Here is a 19184-nt window from a genome sequence, read left to right as displayed (position 1 = left end):
AAACAATGTTGCTGTGACATATTTAAGGATAAAAAGTGTTTCTAACAAAAACTTTTTTCATGGTGAATATTTTTTATCGCGTTGCGTGCCAACATGGTCATACAGAGGTTCAGTAGCCTCTCGCCAACCAATGAAACTTTATGGATGTTCAAAAATTTACTATGGGTATAATTTTAATGTTTTATGGAGCTTTTGCATTTATTATGGATTTTTTTCGAATTAGTCATTGGTACAAAATTACACTTTTAACAAGAAAATTGAACGATCATTGACGTACGTGCACTACCTTTACAATTGGGTGGGGTGATCATCGCAACCTAATAAATCATAATCGTGATGAATACCGTGAAGTGTATTTTAATAAAACTAATAGATCATATCACCTACCAAAGGTGGCTCCATGATCCACACCTTACCCTGCCCTACTAACAAATACTCCTTCACAAGACAACTGTGGGGATGCTGTAGATTCCACGGTTTCTAGTAACAACGGTTGTCGAACTCACATTCCTTCCTCTTTCCCGATGACCGTAAGGACGTGGCCGGCGCTATTATTGCCTTTAAAATATTGAACTCTCGAATTTTGCACATTGAGAGTGTGTAGCTAGTCCCAAGCACCATTCATTGGATCTCTATGCAACTTCGATTGTTCTGGTCAATCAAGGAGTAGCAACCCGAGCAGAGAAAAAAAAACTCAATAATAGCATATTTTGATATGAAGAACAAAAAGTGATATTTGTTTGTTTGAGATAAGAGGTAAAAGTACTGAAAATAATACCTCAATTTTACTCCTGGAACATCATCATCATAGCACATTTAGCTCTTGGTAAGATCTAACCAATAGCAGTGAGCTATTTGATTGATATTCAAATATCATATTTTGCTATTGGTTAGATGGCTCAAGAACAAAGTTTTGCTATTGTTTTCAGTACTTTTACCTCTTATCTCAAACAAACCAATATCACATTTTGATCGTCAGTACTTGAGCTCTGCCCGGGAACACACCTAGAAAATATCATGTAATTTCAAGTGTCCTGAACCTGACATTCTTTATTACACCAACGAACCTATCATTAAAATGACTGACAACTCTCAGGTCATTTTTACAGATGTAACATGAGCATAAAAAGGACGGCAACAAGATCGATAAAGTAGAATATATAATCCGTCTTTTTCATGCATGTGTGTAGTCTGTCAAAATGACCTGAGAAATGTCAAACATTTCCATGGCTAGCTTTGTTGGTGTAATGAAGAATATACGAGCATATTCAAAAACACAAATTTAGAGGTTGAAACATGTAAATTTACGTCTTTCAAGACACCCCAAAAAGAAATTTATTTTTAACGTCTAGCAATCGCTGGAACCGATTTGACAGATAAAACACAGAAAAGTAAAATAATGCCATGCATGGATTCGATCACCGGATCTCCAGATCGTGAGCCACATCTCTTAACTCTCGGCTATTTCACCGAGGTAGAAATTGGCTGATGAACGTGATACTGATTCTACGTTTCTGGTCAAACGAATTTGTTGACATCAAATGTAACAAACCAGCACTTACATGATGCGCGTAAACTTCAGTCCAATTTATGATTCAGTCTTGAATACGTTTACGTTCTTTGGTGATTCCGTTTCGTGAAAATTTCAGAATTTCTAAGTGTGAACTGCGATGTGTACGGTTATCTTTGCTTTGCATTGCTCTTGTTGTCCCGAACTTTGCCGAAGATAAAATTATAAGTGAAACTTCTATTAGCGCCACTCGCTCAACCTAGAATCAACTAGTTCCCTATCGGATAGCTCTTGATGTCCTGATCAACTTTAATGAAATCGAAATTCTTCAATGTGGCCTGATTCATTAGATACAGAAATTTAGTATATCTAAGGTTTACTAGCGCCACCAAGCGGGTAAACTTAGAATTAGCTAGCTCACTATCGGAAAGCTCTTGTGATAATTTTGCCGAAAACTCCGTGGTACACACTTCACGACCACGATTAATTTTCACAACACGAGCGTGACGAGCTGTCGACGCATCAAAACATAATATTTCATGATAACTAGCGCCAAATACTCAACCAAATATGTATGTACCGTAATCCGGGGTAACAATGCTCAGAATTTACTATATTTTTTGAATAATTCTCTCGTTATATGTTTTTTATTTTTAAAACAAGTTTATACTGGCCCTCTGAGCATGTGTTAAGCTACTCGAAAAAGTATGTAAAACTTTAGCACATGTTTAAATAGGCTTTTTAATCTATTTTTTGGTTTTGTTGATTTGGAGTAGGGTGCGGGCACCGGTTTTGGCCAGTCTAAGGGAAATCATTTTTATAAAAATAACCAATAATCCTATGAAAACAACCAATGTGTCAAATGAAAGGTTTCAATCTATATTTTGAAGGAAAAATGCAGAAATCAAACCAATACTTGATTTTTGAATTAAAAGTGGCACTGGCCAAAATAGAAGCTCTGCCGCAGTTTTGGCCATATTCTTAAGTTCGGTTTCTATTTTGGCCAATCACGTGTATTTCTTATGGGAGTGGCCAAATTAGAAGCACCCTGGCCAAAATAGATATATGGGAGCTCATTTTTTAAGGAAATATATTTTTTTCTTCCAGTTTTTAATCAAAATGTATGGTTTTCACAGCTGTAATCATCATATTATATTAGAATCTGCTTGTGAAAAATAAATGTATGCCGATTTAGATCGTAACAGGCTGAATACCGCACTATGGCCAAAACTCCGGGCTGGCCAAAACTGAAGCTTCTACCCTATCACTGATCATGTCAATGATCAATGTACGTTTGTGTTGAAAATACCCTTAGGGGCTGTCCATAAACCACGTGGTCATGAGGGGGGGCGGGGTCAGCCAATGATCATTTTGTATGGACGAATAAAAATTTTTGTATAGATCAATGACCACGCGGGGGGGGGGGGGGGTTGTGAAGTCCCAAAAAATGACCACGTGGTTTATGGACAGCCCCTTACTTATTAAATTGGGGGTCGCTGATTTCGAATATGTTTTCCAAAGTCTTACAAGTTTTGCACTTTTTGAGTTAATTTAGGATTGAAATCCTTCAAATCGAGAATAACGCCTAAAAGTAGGCAATGCACAATGGTCCGAATCCACGTTTTAGCAGGAAAAAAATCCGTATCTCTGTTTTCGTTAATTTTAGGCATTTGGTGTCTTCAGAGAAGTTGTTTGAATTTGTTTGCTGTATCTTTTCCAAAAATTTTTGATGAGGGTGGTCCGCGCCTTAACTCAAATCTGGAATAGAACTTTTAAATTTCAAGTCATACGCGATCGAGTTCTTCAGCAAAGTTGTGGGCAATGCTGTTTTGAGCAACTTTGCCGAATACGCCGTTTATCTAGCTCTTGATTTGAACATAGTAGGTCAATTTTAAGTTTTGACTTAGGGTGAGCCACCCAAAAACGGTTTTTTCGCAATAACTTTTTTATTTGATTTTTTTCGACGATGTGAGCTTCGGAGCATTTGAAGAGCAAGTAATGACGCATATTTGTTCTGAACATTGCACGTTGCTAGGTCTTGTCATTCAAATGTTATGGGCAATTTTGACTTAAAATCAACGATGTCTTCAAATGCTTATATCTCGAGGAGCTGGTAAAATAAAAAATGTTCTTTAAGCAGCATTTGGAAGGTCACATATAAAGCCAAATTTGGAGCAAATATTACAAGAACGTTATTTTTATAATTGGAATAAATCGACTCCAAAAATCCCCTTAAAAATTGAAAAAAACTACTTATAACTCATACAATTTCAAAGATAGAGTCAAACTGTCTTCGGAAAAAATGTAGGTTTTTACCATGCCTACAAGTTTCCCATACACGATTTTTTTGCAGAACGTGAAACAAAAGCTTGAAATTGATAATTTGATTCTTAGGGGTACATGCTATGTTTTTCTAGGAAATCAGAACGATTATATTCTCTAAAAACAAATTTTCAATTTCAAGCTTTTGTTTCACGTTTTACAAAAAAGTCGTGTATGAGAAACTTTTAGGTATGGTGAAAACCCACATTTTTTTTCGAAGACAGTTTGACTCTATCTTTAAAATTGCATGAGTTATAAGTAGTTTTTCGATTTTTCAAGGGGATTTTTAGAGTCGATTTATTCCAATTTATAAAATAACGTTCTTGTAATATTTGCTCCACATTTGGCTTTATATGTGACCTTCCAAATGCCGCTTAAAGAACTTTTTTTATTTTACCAGCTCCATGAGATATAAGCATTTGAAGACATCGTCGTTTTTAAGTCAAAATTGCCCATAACATTTGAATGACAAGACCTAGCAACATGCAATGTTCAGAACAAATATGCGTCATTACTTGCTCTTCAAATGCTCCGAAGCTCACATCTTCGAAAAAAATCAAATAAAAAAGTTATTGCGAAAAAACCGTTTTTGGGGGGCTCACCCTAAGTCAAAACTTAAAATTGACCTACTATGTTCAAATTAAGAGCTAGATAAACGGCGCATTCAGCAAAGTTGCTCGAAATAGAATTGCCTACAACTTTTCTGAAGAACTCGATCGCGTATGACTTAAAATTAAAAAAATCTTCTCCAGATTTGAGTTAGGACGAGGACCACCCTAATCAAAATTTTTTGGAAAAGATGCAGCAAACAAATACAAACAACTTCTCTGAAGACACCAAACGCCTAAAATTAACGAAAACAGAGATACGGATTTTTTTCCTGCTAAAACGTGGATTCGGACCATTGTGCAATGGCTTAAGGATTTGATAGCCTACTTTCATTGGATCGTATATTTTATTGAAAAAGAGCATTGTGATTCAGGTTTTGTTTATTAAATCCAACTCTAGGATATCATATTGAAGTAATACAGAGATTTCTAACCTCATATGTATCTAATATTCAGGCCATGCATGACTTTTTGACAAAATATCTCATTGCGTTACTAAAGACAGTTACGGAAAAATCGATTTATTTCAATGTTTATGAAATTCCCTGATATCCTCAACAACTTTGCCAAAGGCACTAGTCTACCAACATGCCTCATTTCTCCACGGTAAACGCAAAAGTTACTTACTCGATACTGGATGGGTTATAACTCGTTGCTGTGAGTGTACGCCGACTAAAGCATTCGCCTCCACCCCGGTTTTAGGCCAATCACTTCCAATGGCTCTAAACATTTCGAGTCCTTATGTCCTCCTCAATTGCTTTCCACGAAGCCGATGACCCCTGCTTAGTTCTCTGCTGAATATGGTTTTAGATAATCGTTCCTCCGACATACGAGCTACGTACCCAGCCCACCGACAGCCTACTGAATCTAATCAGCTTCGCCAGAAAACCATGATCGATTATAATCAGCCATAACTCGTTTCTATCCAGTGAATCGTACACCTCCTAAACATAAAAAAAGATGAAGGGTTTCATTTGATTCGTAATTGATCGGCCCTCCCGAAAACCCGATTGATATTCGCCGATGAAGGACTCCTCAATCGCCCTTAGCCCTTTAAACAGAATTACGGATAAAATATTGCACACTGAATTGATAGGTAATGTTTCTCCGCAGTTCGCACACTTCTGTCGATGCTTTTTTTTGTATAAAGGGTAAATGAGACCATCCAACCAGCTAACAGGCACTTTTACCTCTTTTCATATATTCAATCAAACGGCGGAAGACTTGATATAGCTGCTTACTACCGTGCTTGAGAAACTCGGCCGGGAATTTGTCCTTCCCAGTATTCTTGTTGTTCTTCAGTCCTTTTCCGTGGCTAGAGTTGGAGGTTCTAGCATATCCGTCATCGATTCGAATTCTTCCATTTTCTCCGTCCAACAATACCTTGAAGTGCTCTCTCCAGCTGGCAGCCACCATGGTTTAACTGACAGCAACTGTTCCGTTAAACGACCGCATATCATTCTGCTTCATACTCTCCTGCACCTAGCAATCACAATTTTCTCTATGTATTCTTTTTGCGATGGATTCGATTTTTGGCTATTCTTGCTTCCCTATATCGCTTCTTGCTATGCCAAGTCCTTTGAACCAGCACCCGGTTTCTGGTTCCGTTCATCTAGCTTCTGGTGATAGTCAGATACCGTATCGTCTGCTGCAAAACGCAGGGTGTTGAAACGCTTCGATCGCGGGTCCTAGAGTCCTAGATGGTTGATAAACGAGCTTGAATCTTACTAACTATGTGATAATGAGATGAATAGATGTTGGGATTTCTGAAAGTTGAATAACATTAATGACATCCGAGAAGTGTCACTATCTATCAGCACATGGTCGATTTGATTGAAAACTTCATCGGTTGGGTGTCTCCAGATGTGCTGGCTGGCGGATATCCTCGTGTGCAAATTTGTTAGTTTGTCAGTTACGTGTTCTAACCATCACACCAGATCTGTCCCACAGGCGTAACGGATCAAAACAACAGGAGATATTTGTTTTTGGTTTTTGAGAATTTGAAATATGATTTGAAAAAATAAAAAGCCACATAGGGAATCGCGCCACTTGGGCGGTGGCTTCTATATTCGTCTGTTTTCCACTATAACTCAGTCAAATTTGAACCAATTGACACAACTTTTGGAATGTGGTGAGATAGGCATAGTATTTACCCGTGTACAACATTTCAAGTCAATTGGTTCAAAATTGACTGAGTTATAGTGGAAAACAGACGAATATAGAAGCCACCGCCCAAGTGGCGCGATACCCTATTATAATATTAGCTACTCTAAAACTGTCCTTTATTGTGATTCCTCATAAAAACACAAATTATGCCGCATTTTCGAGTGATATCAGGTGCATTAAAAGGTTTATACGACTTTAAGGTCGTCAGTTCCTGAAATGTATTGTAATTCAGCATCTTTGGCCACTGTGTTCATTGTTTCTAGTGCAGATAAACAGAACCAACAACGGTCGCCAGGAAAAACCCAACAGTGACCGTAAGGTATATGTATGGTTCCGATGGACGTCGGTCGGAAAAGTTAATGTTTTTCTCTCTCTCGCTTCACCATTTCGCCTCTGTTTGGAAAGGACAGCATAGTGTAAACACACACGACGTCCGTTTCAACCCACATAAACTCATACTGCGCCACACATCGGCAACGATGGACAAGGAAAAAGGTCGTTTTTCGGAAGGATTTTCCGAGCCCGGTCCATCATCCCACAATCTCACCCCACTTTCGACCGTTTGACTGTCCGCTCTGCTCCGGTCCTTCCCTGGGCAATCGGCAAAGATATCCTTTCGTTCTGTGTATGTGTCGGGGAAAACTCATGTGTGAATGTTTACCGGTGTGCGGTATTTTTAAAGTTCTAAGTCTTCTCCGGCGTCGTCGTCCCTTTTCCGTTGGACAGAGCTGGCCATAAAATGGAAAGCTGTACACAGGCTCGGACCGTTTTGAAGTGTTATGGCAGCAGGGAACGGAGGGGGACATCCCGGACGAGGTGTTGCCATTATAAGGGTGAGACCGAACACGGAAATGGTCGGCATGTGTTAACAAGATACCGGGAATTTTTGTGCCCAGATAGATGAATATTGAGATTTCCTTGGGCTGGGAAATGTGGGAGGTGGGGGTGTGGTGCAGAGGATGGATGTGTTGCTATGAGAATCCTTTTTGGCTCGGTCGGTCGGTCGGGTTGTCCTTTCACGTTTCCTTGATTTCCTTTTTTCCTTTTCCGGACGGAGTATGTGTCCTCGACATCGTCGTCGTCGCCATGTGGGCATGGCAAGGTTCGGCCCGAAGGTGGAATGTAGGAGGGACAGCAAATATTTTATTTAATAGAAATAAATGGACAAGGGTTCACATGGTTTCGTCCTACGTGTGTCCTTTTTCCGGTGAATCGGATCCGTTAGTGGTGGTGGGAGGGGAACGGGACAAACGGTTGGATGGACCTGGGCCAAGGGGCAGCCAGAAGAGCAAAAGTTTGTGCGTTGCTGGGAAAATCGATGGGATACGGACGGTTATCTGCAGTGTAAAAATGCAAATTTAATATGATAATGGAGGTATTTCAGGTTTATGACGGTCAGAAGTCTTTATCCTGTTAAGTTCATTGGCGCATGGGATTTGGAATTGTAAATGAGTTCGAACTTCTCGGACCGTCGTGCATGAGTAGAATACTCAAGAAATCGATTTTTAGTTATATGTTGTGGAATTTGTTACATGCAAGGGCTAGGAATTTAGTAATAAAGGGAATAAGGACCAGAGTTTAAAATTTTCATTTTCAGTGAGTGAAATCTACATAAATTTTGAAAATTCTCAAATGAGGGATCGTGATAAAATTAATTTTGGTGAATGAATTTTTTCACTTCTTCATTCGTTCTTCTGTCACTGGCAGTTTTCACTGAAAAACAAAACTTGACCATTACTCCCGATTAAACATACAATCACCACATATATTAATTAGTTGGAATTCTAACAATCTGTTCCATTTGTTCATTAAGTAGAATTTTGTGTTTGTTAACAGAAATTGGGGGGGCATCCACGTATGTCAATTTTAATTTTGAATCTTCGATTTTTTTACACGCTAGATTTTTGTCATATCATTAGGGTACAATAGGAGCATGCGAGATAAAAACGCGAAAAAATCTAATAAGTAACGTTCGCTCGACATGAATCTCCGAACAAGTACCACCGATCGATAGAACCGAAAATACCGCCGAGCAACATTTAACAGATCACAACCACGATCTTTTTGCCAGTCTAGGGATAGTAGTATTCATATTATTACTATTACCTAGCTGTTCAACTCGAGAACGCATGGCAATAAGATCGTCGTTGTGATTGTGTTGCTCAACAATGGCCCTCTGTTAAGTTCAATTTCTGTTCAATTTCTCTTATCGCTCGCTTGCGTATCTATCCATCGTTTTCTTTCATTACTTTCCTTACTCCCTCTTACTCCGAGTAGAATTCATATCACCGAAAAAAGCCAATTAAAATTAATTATGATAAAGCTAAGAAGCGCTTTTTGTTTTGTATTTTCTATTCAATAAAATATGTATAGTGTTGGGCAAGATGCGACAATGTGATAACGGCCAGCGATTCGTAAACTTTGCAGCCTCCTATGGTATATAGCATATGGTAACAGATCTAGGAGTACGTGCGCAGAGCGAAAGATTTCTAGCCCCTAACCTCCAAGAAATTGAGGAGGATGTTGGCCGGTTGAAAAACAACAAAGACGCTAGAGCGGATCAACTACCAAGCGAGCTTCTAAAATACGATGGAGAAGCACTGGTGAGAGCACTACACTGGGTCATTACCAAGATTTGGGAGGAGGAAGTATTACCGGAGGAGTGGATGGAAAGTATCGCGAAAAGGGCGACAAGTTAGATTGCGGGAACTATCGCGCGATCACACTTACTCTCTCAATTTTTATGCTGCCGTTAAATACCCATTACAAGAGCGTTTGTGGGGTAATATCAGGCTGAGTTCATGGGTGAACGCGCTACAAAGAATCTGATGTTCGCCTGGCCATCCACCATGTGCTGCAGAAATGCCGCGAATGCAACGTGCCCACACATCACTTGTTCATCGATTTTAAATCGGCGTGTGATACAATCGACCGAGACCAGCTATGGCAGATTATGCACGAATACGAATTCCCGGATAATCTGATACAATTGATCAAGACGACGATGGATCGAGTGATGTGTGTAGTTCGAGTATCAGGGACACTCTTGAGCCACTTCGAATCTCGCCGGAGGTTACGGCAGGGTGATGATCTTTCATGCGCTGTCTGACATTGATTTAGATGGTGTAATAAGGAGAGCAGGGATGAACACGAGTGGTACAATTTTCACGAAGTCCGTTCGCTGATGATATTGATATTATAACTCGCACATTTGAGATGATGGCGGAAACGTACATCGGACTAAAGAATGAAGCCAGGAAAACTGGATTAGTCATTAATGTGGCAAAGACAAAGTACATGGTGGCAATGGGCTCCAGGACCACGCCCGCCACTCCGATGTTCTATCGATGATGATGAAACCGTTCAAGTATTCGTGTACTTGGGCTCACTGATGACCACCGACAACGACATCAGCAGATAATTACAGAAACGTATTGTGGCAGGAAATCGAAATTACTTTGGACTCCGTAGAACTCCTCGATCGAACAAAACTCGCCGTCACACGAAGTTAACTATCTACAAAATGCTGATAAGACCGGTAGTCTTCTATGGGCATGAAGCATAGACGCTACGTGCAGTGGACTAACGCGCCCTTCGAGTTTCCGAACGGAAGGTGTTGCGTACCATCTACGGCGGAGTGCAGATGGAAGACGGGACTTGGAGAAGGCGAATGAACTGCGAGGTGCATCAGCCGCTGAGAGAGCCATTCCATACCGCGAAAATCGGGACGGTACGAATCCGATTAAAATGATTCTCGAGAGTCATCCGACCGGTACAAAAAGACGTTGTGCGCTGTGAGCTAGGTGGGTCGATCATGTGAAGGACGATTTGCGGACATTTCGCAAAATGCGGAACTGAAGACACACAGCCATGGATCGAGTAGAATGTAGACTACTACTGTGTACATCAGAGGACCCTAAGGCCTCAGTCGGCCGGTAAGGTAAATAAGTACTTTTCAGGAATGTTTCGAGGGCCGCTGGAGTTTCAAAAGTAACAGTTTCATGGGCTTCAGAGGGTTTCAAAGGTATTCCAGGGAGTTTCATAACCGTTTTAGAGATGTTCTAGAGGATTTGATGTGCGTTTCAGGTGTGTTTCAGAGGGTGCCAGGGGCGTTTCATGCCGATCCAGGCGTGTTTCAGGTGAAAGGAACGTTCCAGGGGTTTTGAAGGGACTTCACTGCCCCTATTCTCATAACAGTCCCATGTTTGCTGGGTTTCCTATTCACATAGGACTGTTGTGCGAATAGGGGGAAGTTCAGGGGACTTCATAGGATCCCTGGGGCCTTCCAGAGAATTTCTGGGGCATTCCATGGGCTATCACCAGTGAAGAGAATTGTCAGACAAAAGAGGCACAAAACAAGCAACAAAGAAGGCGCAGCGATTACTCTTTATCCCAACTGGTAACAGATAATGACATGATCCCGAAATTTTTTGTTGCAGACAAAAAGGAAGCTGAATTTGTTGCGTACTTTTCAACTCGTGAATAATCAATTATTACCAACCTAAAATCGAAACTTTTTGATGATACATCTTCAGCTGCGTTTCAGTGTTTACTGACTCGAATTTACCGCTCGAAAATTACAATGCAAGTCTTAAAAATCTCTAAACTCGTGCTGCATGATCTTTATCCCATTTTTTTCAAGTTGGGACAAACCTATGTCGCATTGGGTAGAATGTCGCAACAAATTCAAGTTGCGACATTGTCGTTATTGTTGCGCGATGGTTGAATTTTGATTCACTGGCTATCACCCAAGTAACAATGATTGCTGAACTGAACAGTGAGAGTATTAGCTGAACATTGCACAGTGGTCCACGAAACAGATTTACGAGGAAAGATGCATTCAACGCCTTCAAATAAGTTTTTGGGCAAATATGGTCTTCTACAAAGTTGTCCCTAATAATAAGGCCCTCTTTGAAATGTGCATAAAAATTAGGTCCATATTTTCAAAGAAATTGGTAACCAATTTTTTTTATTTGCAAGAATAACTATATACATTATTCGAAAAAGTTGTAGATCTATCAATTTTGAGCAAGTTTGCTGAAGCCTTTTTTTATGTAGCTTTCAAATTGACCGATCTAGAGGTATTTTTCTGAATAAGCTTAGGGTGGTTCAAGAAAAACCGGTTTTCTGGCGTTAACTATTTTAGTTTCGATTTTGCATCAAAGTCGTCCAAGAAATACTTGTGGAGCATTTCAAGACGCGTCGTTTCGTGCGCTGAGATGGTCGATATCTCCTTTGGTTCTAAAGTTACTGGCGTTTTTCTTAAAAAAATCATAGTTTTTTAAACGGTATTATAATGGGTTTGGGGCAAACATAAAATATATCTTTTGCCCGCATTCAAAAGAAGAAATGTTGTTATAAAACATATCAAAATACTAGAAGGGTGTTATTTTTGTAACTCAAGTGACAAATACTTGAAAAGTACCTGTTTTTTTCTAGAAAATCATCAATATCTTTTGAACGGAATGACGTAGCAACATTCTCAGCGCACGAAAGTGCCCGTTTTTGGAAGCTCTAAAAGTGGTTCTTAGGCGACTATGACGAAAAATTTGAAACAAAAATGATAAAGCAATAAAATGATTTGTTCTAGCTTCCCCCTATGAAAACTATAGGAAAATGCTCCAAATTTGGTCAAAACAGTTTAAACGCTTTATCTTTTTTGCTTCAAATTTTTAGAGCTTTAAGAAACGCACATTTTCGTATGCTGAATGTTACTACGTCATTCCGTTCAAAAGATATTGATGATTTTCTAGAAAAAATAGGCAATTTTCAAGTATTTTTCACTTAAGTTACAAAAATAACACCCATCTAATTGTTTTATATGTTTTATAACAGTGGTCACCAAACTGCGGCCCGCGGGCCGCATGCGGCCCTCGACCATGTTTAGTGCGGCCCGCGAACTGATTTTGAAATGTATAAGAAAGTGGCCCATTTATAGATCCCACAATGAAAATCAGAAAATTCACCATATTTTAAAATTTTCATGAGACTAAATGATAACTACTGAAATTTTGCCAACATTTTTGTGTGTTTCACTTAAATAATGAGTTTAGGCTAAATTTCACAGATTCTCTACCATGAATTTTGGATTTGTGGCAGAACTCGTTATTAGTAATTTGTTCAATTTGCCGAAAATAAAATTAAAATAATTTTATTTTGTATTGATCGGCGAAAAACTTCCATGTATTCAATATACTTTATATTCAGCACTTCTACCAGAAAACTATTCCAAAAAAATACAGAATTTTTGCCTCTTAAAAGGAAATGTTGCCCAAACTTTTGGGATTTCGCTAGAAAACTTCAGGGATTAGGCAAGATACTCTTCATCCCCTAGCAATACTTTTGGGAATTCCTTTCAAAATATCCATTCTAAATCGGCTACGAATACTACAAGTACTTCTATACATTGCTCAGAAAACCATGTCAGCAGTTTTTTCTTCATTGGCTTGCTAAGGAATTACGCAAGAAAATCTAAAAAAAAACATCAAAGATTTCCACGACAGTATCTCCAGGCAGTTTTCGGGTTTTCTTCCGAGAACCTTGAAACCCCTACAAATTATTTTGAAACTTCTCAAAATCCACAAGGAGTCCCAAAATAACCTCACAATTCCAAGATTTTTCTTAAATTAAGGTTTCGATATACTTTTCAGGAAATCCCTTGGATCCAGGGGTTTTACTGGAAAAAGGTCCGTGTTCGTGTCTAGAACTTCCACAGCTAAAATCTACGCCAGCGTTGCTTTAGCTTATTTTACGAAATACAATTTTCTGATAACCAGGTTGTTTAGTTCTTTGCTCCTGCTCAATATTTTGAAAGCAAATCAAACAAATGGATTGTGTTGAATCTTGAAAAATTTTTATTGAAAATTAACTCTTGAATGATTTGCGACCCGCAGTCCCATTTCAAAATTCAATTTTGGCCCGCAAAGACAGTTAGGCTGAGGATCACTGTTTTATAACAATATTTCTTCTTTTGAATGCGGGCAAAAGATATATTTTTTTGTTTGCCCCAACCCATCAAAACACCTTTTTAAAAAACTTCGACTTTTTAAGAAAAACGCCTGTAATATTTGAACCAAAAGAGATAACGACCATCACAGTGCACGAAACGACGCGTCTTCAAATGCTCTACAAGTGTTTCTTGGGTGACTTTGCTGAAAAATCAAAACTGAAAAAATTAACGCCAGAAAACCGGTTTTTCTTGAACCACCCTAAGCTTATTCAGAAAAATACCTCTAGATCGGTCAATTTGAAAGCTACATAAAAAAAGTTTTCAGCAAACTTGCTCAAAATTGATAGATCTACAACTTTTCCGAATAATGTATATAGTTATTCTTGCAAATAAAAAAGTTTGGTTCCCAATTTCTTTGAAAATATGGACCACCCTAATTTTCATCTATATTGAAAAGAGGGCCTTATTATTAGGAACAACTTTGTAGAAGACCATATTAATCTAGAAAATCATTTGAAGGCGCTGAATGCATCTTTCCTCGTAAATCTGTTTCGTGGACCATTGTGCATTGGATGGTTAATGGTGTCAGTGGCTGAATAAAACGATAGCTGAATATTGGTCGGAATTTTAGCTTGTTCAACCTCTTTAATCATCAATTTATGGATAGTTGAATATCAAGTTGAATAGAATATTATTCATCTGTGTAACCAGCTTTAAAACAGACACCAACCTGCAGAATTAAACATCTGTTGTTCAACCTCTAATCAAAAATATTGACTTGATTATTCAGACACAATAAGTAATGCTGTCACTTTTGAGAATATGTATATAACTGTGTGTGGTGTAGGTACTATCGTGGGTGACTATGATTCAGGAGGTCCGAATTCCAATTCCAGATTTCCTATAGAATTATTTAAAAATTCCATAACATCTCCTCTGGAAATAGAAAGCCCCAGATGGAAAACAATGCTTAGGAAAGTGTATTTTTTTATTTTTAGCCAAAACAAATAAATTTTATTGATAACTGATTAAGCGCATATTAAACCCTAAATCAGCCTTACAATGAACTTCAAATCAGCTAAAGGCCCAGTCAACATTTTGGTCTGTATAATTTCTGTTATACATCTTGATATAAGATCCAATTCACTCGTATAAAATGCATTTAACTGCTATATACGCACCAAAGTGGAGGCCATATACATACTTATGACGATTGTTTTTGACTTCTTATGATTATTAATACGATGCCACATTAGCATTGATAAAAAATAAAAAAAAGTATTCGTTCAGCCTCGAACCAATAACCTTGATATCCATAGTCGCAGGCCTTACCACTATGCCAATCACGAGTTCTTGCATGGGGGCGAAAATTTGTCCTATTTGATTTCCCATGTGATTGGATCATAGTTTGTACAACAACTTTCACTAAGTCATTGCGATACTGTTTGATAATTTTCTGACCTGGTATACGACGAATTATTGCAATGCTCTGATCTGTCAGTTGTGCCGTTCTCGTCCATAACAAATACGCGTTCGGTCCGGATTCGACGTCGGTCCCGGAATAAAATCTGTAGTGTTTTCCCGTGGTTTATGATTAGTTCAATGTCAAAATATACCGGACGAGAAGATCCGCCTTTGGCACAGTGAAATATGCGTCCTAAGCTTGTGCATCAGATGCGGAAATGATCTGAAAGCTGTCCTCCCCATTATGACAAAGCTGAGAGTGTTTCAATTCGGAATTGGTGACCGGCAAGTTTGATCCAGTTTCCTGCGCCTGCACCGTGATAATTTCATTGCTAATAAGGTGATGCACTTATGAATCTGTCGCACAAGCGGCCAAAAGTAGTGTTTATGCTGCCGAGAAGAAGGGTGATACTGAAGATGGACAGTTTTAAACCATAACAGGGCGAATATATGATTTTGAGGCTGGTGAAAGTGGAGAGCAATTTCTGGAAAGTGATCCGAATTGTGTGCATTTTTAAAGGTACTTGTGGATAGTTTAGAATAGTGCGCGGAGGTAGTCGGGCAAGTTTTCGAAGTACATCAAGAGCATAAAAGTAGCTGTGGCGTAATTCGGTAAGTTTTTGCTTTTGTTGTTATTTTGTGATAGCTCCGTGTAATGAAGCGACATGAAGCGAGTTTGAACATCGCTTTTTGTGACTGATATTGTTTACAACCGAAGTAGTCGTTATCGAATCGCAAGACGATTAATATACAAGTTGATTTAAAAATCCCGCAGCATGATTTGCGAATCTGATATTTATCGAATTTAAATGCGATTTCGCATACACCTGCTTATACGATGCATGGTTTACTGGGGGTTGAATAAAATCACCAAAATTAGATGCTTAGGGGCTGAATAAAGGATTGTACCTCTTGTGCTCAGCTTTTGGTCAAATAAAAGCTGCTTTAAAATAGTTGAAAAAATGTTTGTACAGCATAAATTTTTACCTGGGCATGGATTTCCAGGGGGTGTCAGACTCGTTCTGGGGATGTTCCAGGAGCGTTATATGATACTTCAGAGGGAGTCCCAGGGTGATCTTAGGGAGTTTCAGCGGGTTTGAGAACCATTTTAGAAGGTTTCAGGAGCGTTCCAGCAGTATTCCAGGAAGTCAGGGTGTTCTAAAGGTGTTTCCAGGGGTTTCAAGGGCGATACAGGGGATATATCTCTGAAATCACTTAAAACCCTGAGACGCCTTTAAACCCATTTTAAAATCCCCAGTGACTTCTCTAAAAGTTTTTTTTTTCATAATTTCCCCTTAAATCTCCGAAAATCCTACTGAAAGCCCTTGAATTGCCATGATACGCCATGAATCCCTCCGAAACCCATCAGAAACTTGAAAATCAGGTTCAGTCAAGATTAGTATGAGCTAGCATGGAAGCATTCAACATTTGCGATCCAGATTTTAGATTCAAATGTTCTATTTTCTCTAAGAATAGGGATTAAAAGGAATTCAAACTGAATAAGAAGTTTGAGACTTGACTGGTTTAGACGATCTGAATATATTCCTACTACCGCGGAATTATACACGGAAACCCAAGGGCAGCAACAACAAGGGCAGTACTTACTGTGCAATAATTGACAAATTAACTTAGTTATCCAATAACCTATACACTAAGGAGGTCCCACTTCCCGAGTAGAGAAAAAGAGCTCAATAATAGCATATTTTGATATTGAGATCAAAATGTGATATTGGTTTGATTGATATAAGAGCTAAAAGATCTGAAAATAATATCTAAAATTTACTCCTGGAACAGCAAGCTATTCGTTTGATCTTGGAATATCAAATTTAGATATTGTTCAGTTGTTCCAGGAACATTTTTCAGATATTATTTTCAGATCTTTTATCTCTTATATCAATCAAACCAATATCACGTTTTGATCGTCAGTATTTCATCTCTACCCGGGTTGGATACTAATATATACATAGTTCTCTCATTTAGCATCATAGGGTGCATCTGAATTGATCGGTTCATATTGATAGAATTTCTCTTCAGATTATTCTCAGAAAAGCGAACACAAATAATCTGCTCGATATAGTAGAATAAAATACATTCAGATGCTGTACAAAGTGTAAGTGCAGCTGTCAATTGCAATCGCTCGAGTCGAGTACTAACCTAGTAAACAATTCAGGGAAATTTATTATTAGAAGACACAGTAGTTTGTTGATTATAATTGTGACAATGTGAGTATGCATTGTATTTCAAATTCTCAAGATCGAATTGTCTATAGCTGTTTTCCAGTAGTTTAGCATTCTAGTAAATTGTTTCGTTGTCCCAATAGCATATTTTCCACCCGAAAACAGAACGAGTCAATTTTATTAGAAAATAAATGTTGCAAAAACAACATTGAATCCCACAAAACTCACACCCACTAGCTTGATCCCCCATTCCAACGATTTCGATAGCCCTTCAGTTTCCCGGTCAGAATAAAATACCGAGAAAAAAACACCCGGATTGTTGTTTCAACCGGGAAAATGTGAAACAGGGGTAGTCAGAGGAAAAACAGGACACAACCCACCACCTCATTCCAACAGAACAGCAACCCCGGTAAGGATACTGTTGTGTGAGGCTGCTTCTGCTATTTCGGAACGGACGAAAGGATCGCCACACACAAGTTTAACGAGATAGCTTTGCGGTGCTTCGCAATTTCGGTCCGAGCCATCGGCCCTGGTTCCTGGATGGCACACAACGGACAGAGACCAGAACGAAAACTCATAATTAGCCAACCTACTTAACCCGCACAGGCGGCGACGACGATGAAGGGTCGGTAGCAGGGCGAAGGCAACAGCATTCCACTCCGCACCACCCTCCAACCATGGCCGGTCGGTCGGTCTGTTCTGGTCCGACCGAACTGTCGACGAGCGACCCTTGAGAATATTTCACATTTTAGAATCCGTAAGTATGATACGATGATGGTGGCCACGGACGTGGGGTTGTATGAGTGTGTTATGGAGAATCAGTGTGAAATGCGACATTCAGAAGTGTAATCCTCCATTGATATACGCTCTGAAACTGATACTAATTCTGAGAAGGAAATCAATATACTCCAACATTTTTGCAAGGAAATGTTTTACTACATATTACAAATTTAAAACTTTGGTTGGGGTAATTCTATGTATTTCAGTCATGAATCCGTGTGAACCTTTTTTGCTCAATCAATTTTTACACTGAATTCAAATGTACAGCTAATAAGATTTATTGCAATTTAAAATTAGAACCGACCTTTTCTCCAGAAAGGGTATTTTACCTTAATCCCTCATACCGAGAATTGTTATGTCCCTTCGGCTCCGGCTACAACAGCAAGCTGCTATGTTGGCTGGACCGTTTCTCCCTCGCTCGGACCGAGCGCAGAATTTTTAATATGCCATTTCGTATTCAATATGTTACACTGTATGCTTCTGTATGCTGCTGCTGCCACACACTACTCGAGGGAGTGGGAGGGGGTTGTTAGCCTTACTGGCCCTTGTTTTGTGTTCGGTCGGGCTGTCCTTCGCTCGGACGAGGGTGGTTTTAGGAATTCATTTTTTTTTTCTTGCCCGTATATGGGTTGTGTGTATACATATGGGAGTTTCAATTGTGTCGTTTTGCTTTGGCTAACAAGCGTGATGAAACGTAATGAAAATGGAACGAATCATGCGGGAGGAAAAAAAAAGAGTTTTAAAATTTAATGAACAAATGCTATCAGATTGCAATTTATAATGGTTGTCTGCGTTTTTTTGACGGAGATCTAACGAATTTTTCTGGTTTGGTTAACATGTGTTCGTAAAATTAACAGCAGCCTAACGATGTCATCAGCATTGAAAAGTAAACAGCAATACCTCTGTGGAACCGCGCTGAACATCACGCAAGCTGAATTGAAGCATTTTAGTTCAGAAATATAAGGCGAAAGATTATTTATGCCAACTAGCGTTAGGCGAAAAGACTTCGCGAGAAATACAGTATTGTCTCGATTTTATAACGCCCTTCACGCCAGAGTAAACAATTCGAAGATTGAAAGTGAAGATTGACATTCTCATTTTCTCATTCGTGTTTGGCCACATTCATTGTCAGCTGAATGCCTCTCTTTTTTCATTCAATTCTCTGTCACGAATATTTTTTTGGACGTCGTAAAATGTCCAATTTCTGT

The sequence above is a fragment of the Aedes albopictus genome, chromosome 3 (genome assembly GCF_035046485.1).
Source record: "Aedes albopictus strain Foshan chromosome 3, AalbF5, whole genome shotgun sequence".
Lineage (NCBI taxonomy): Eukaryota > Metazoa > Arthropoda > Insecta > Diptera > Culicidae > Aedes > Aedes albopictus.
Note: the sequence above shows the minus strand (reverse complement) of the source record.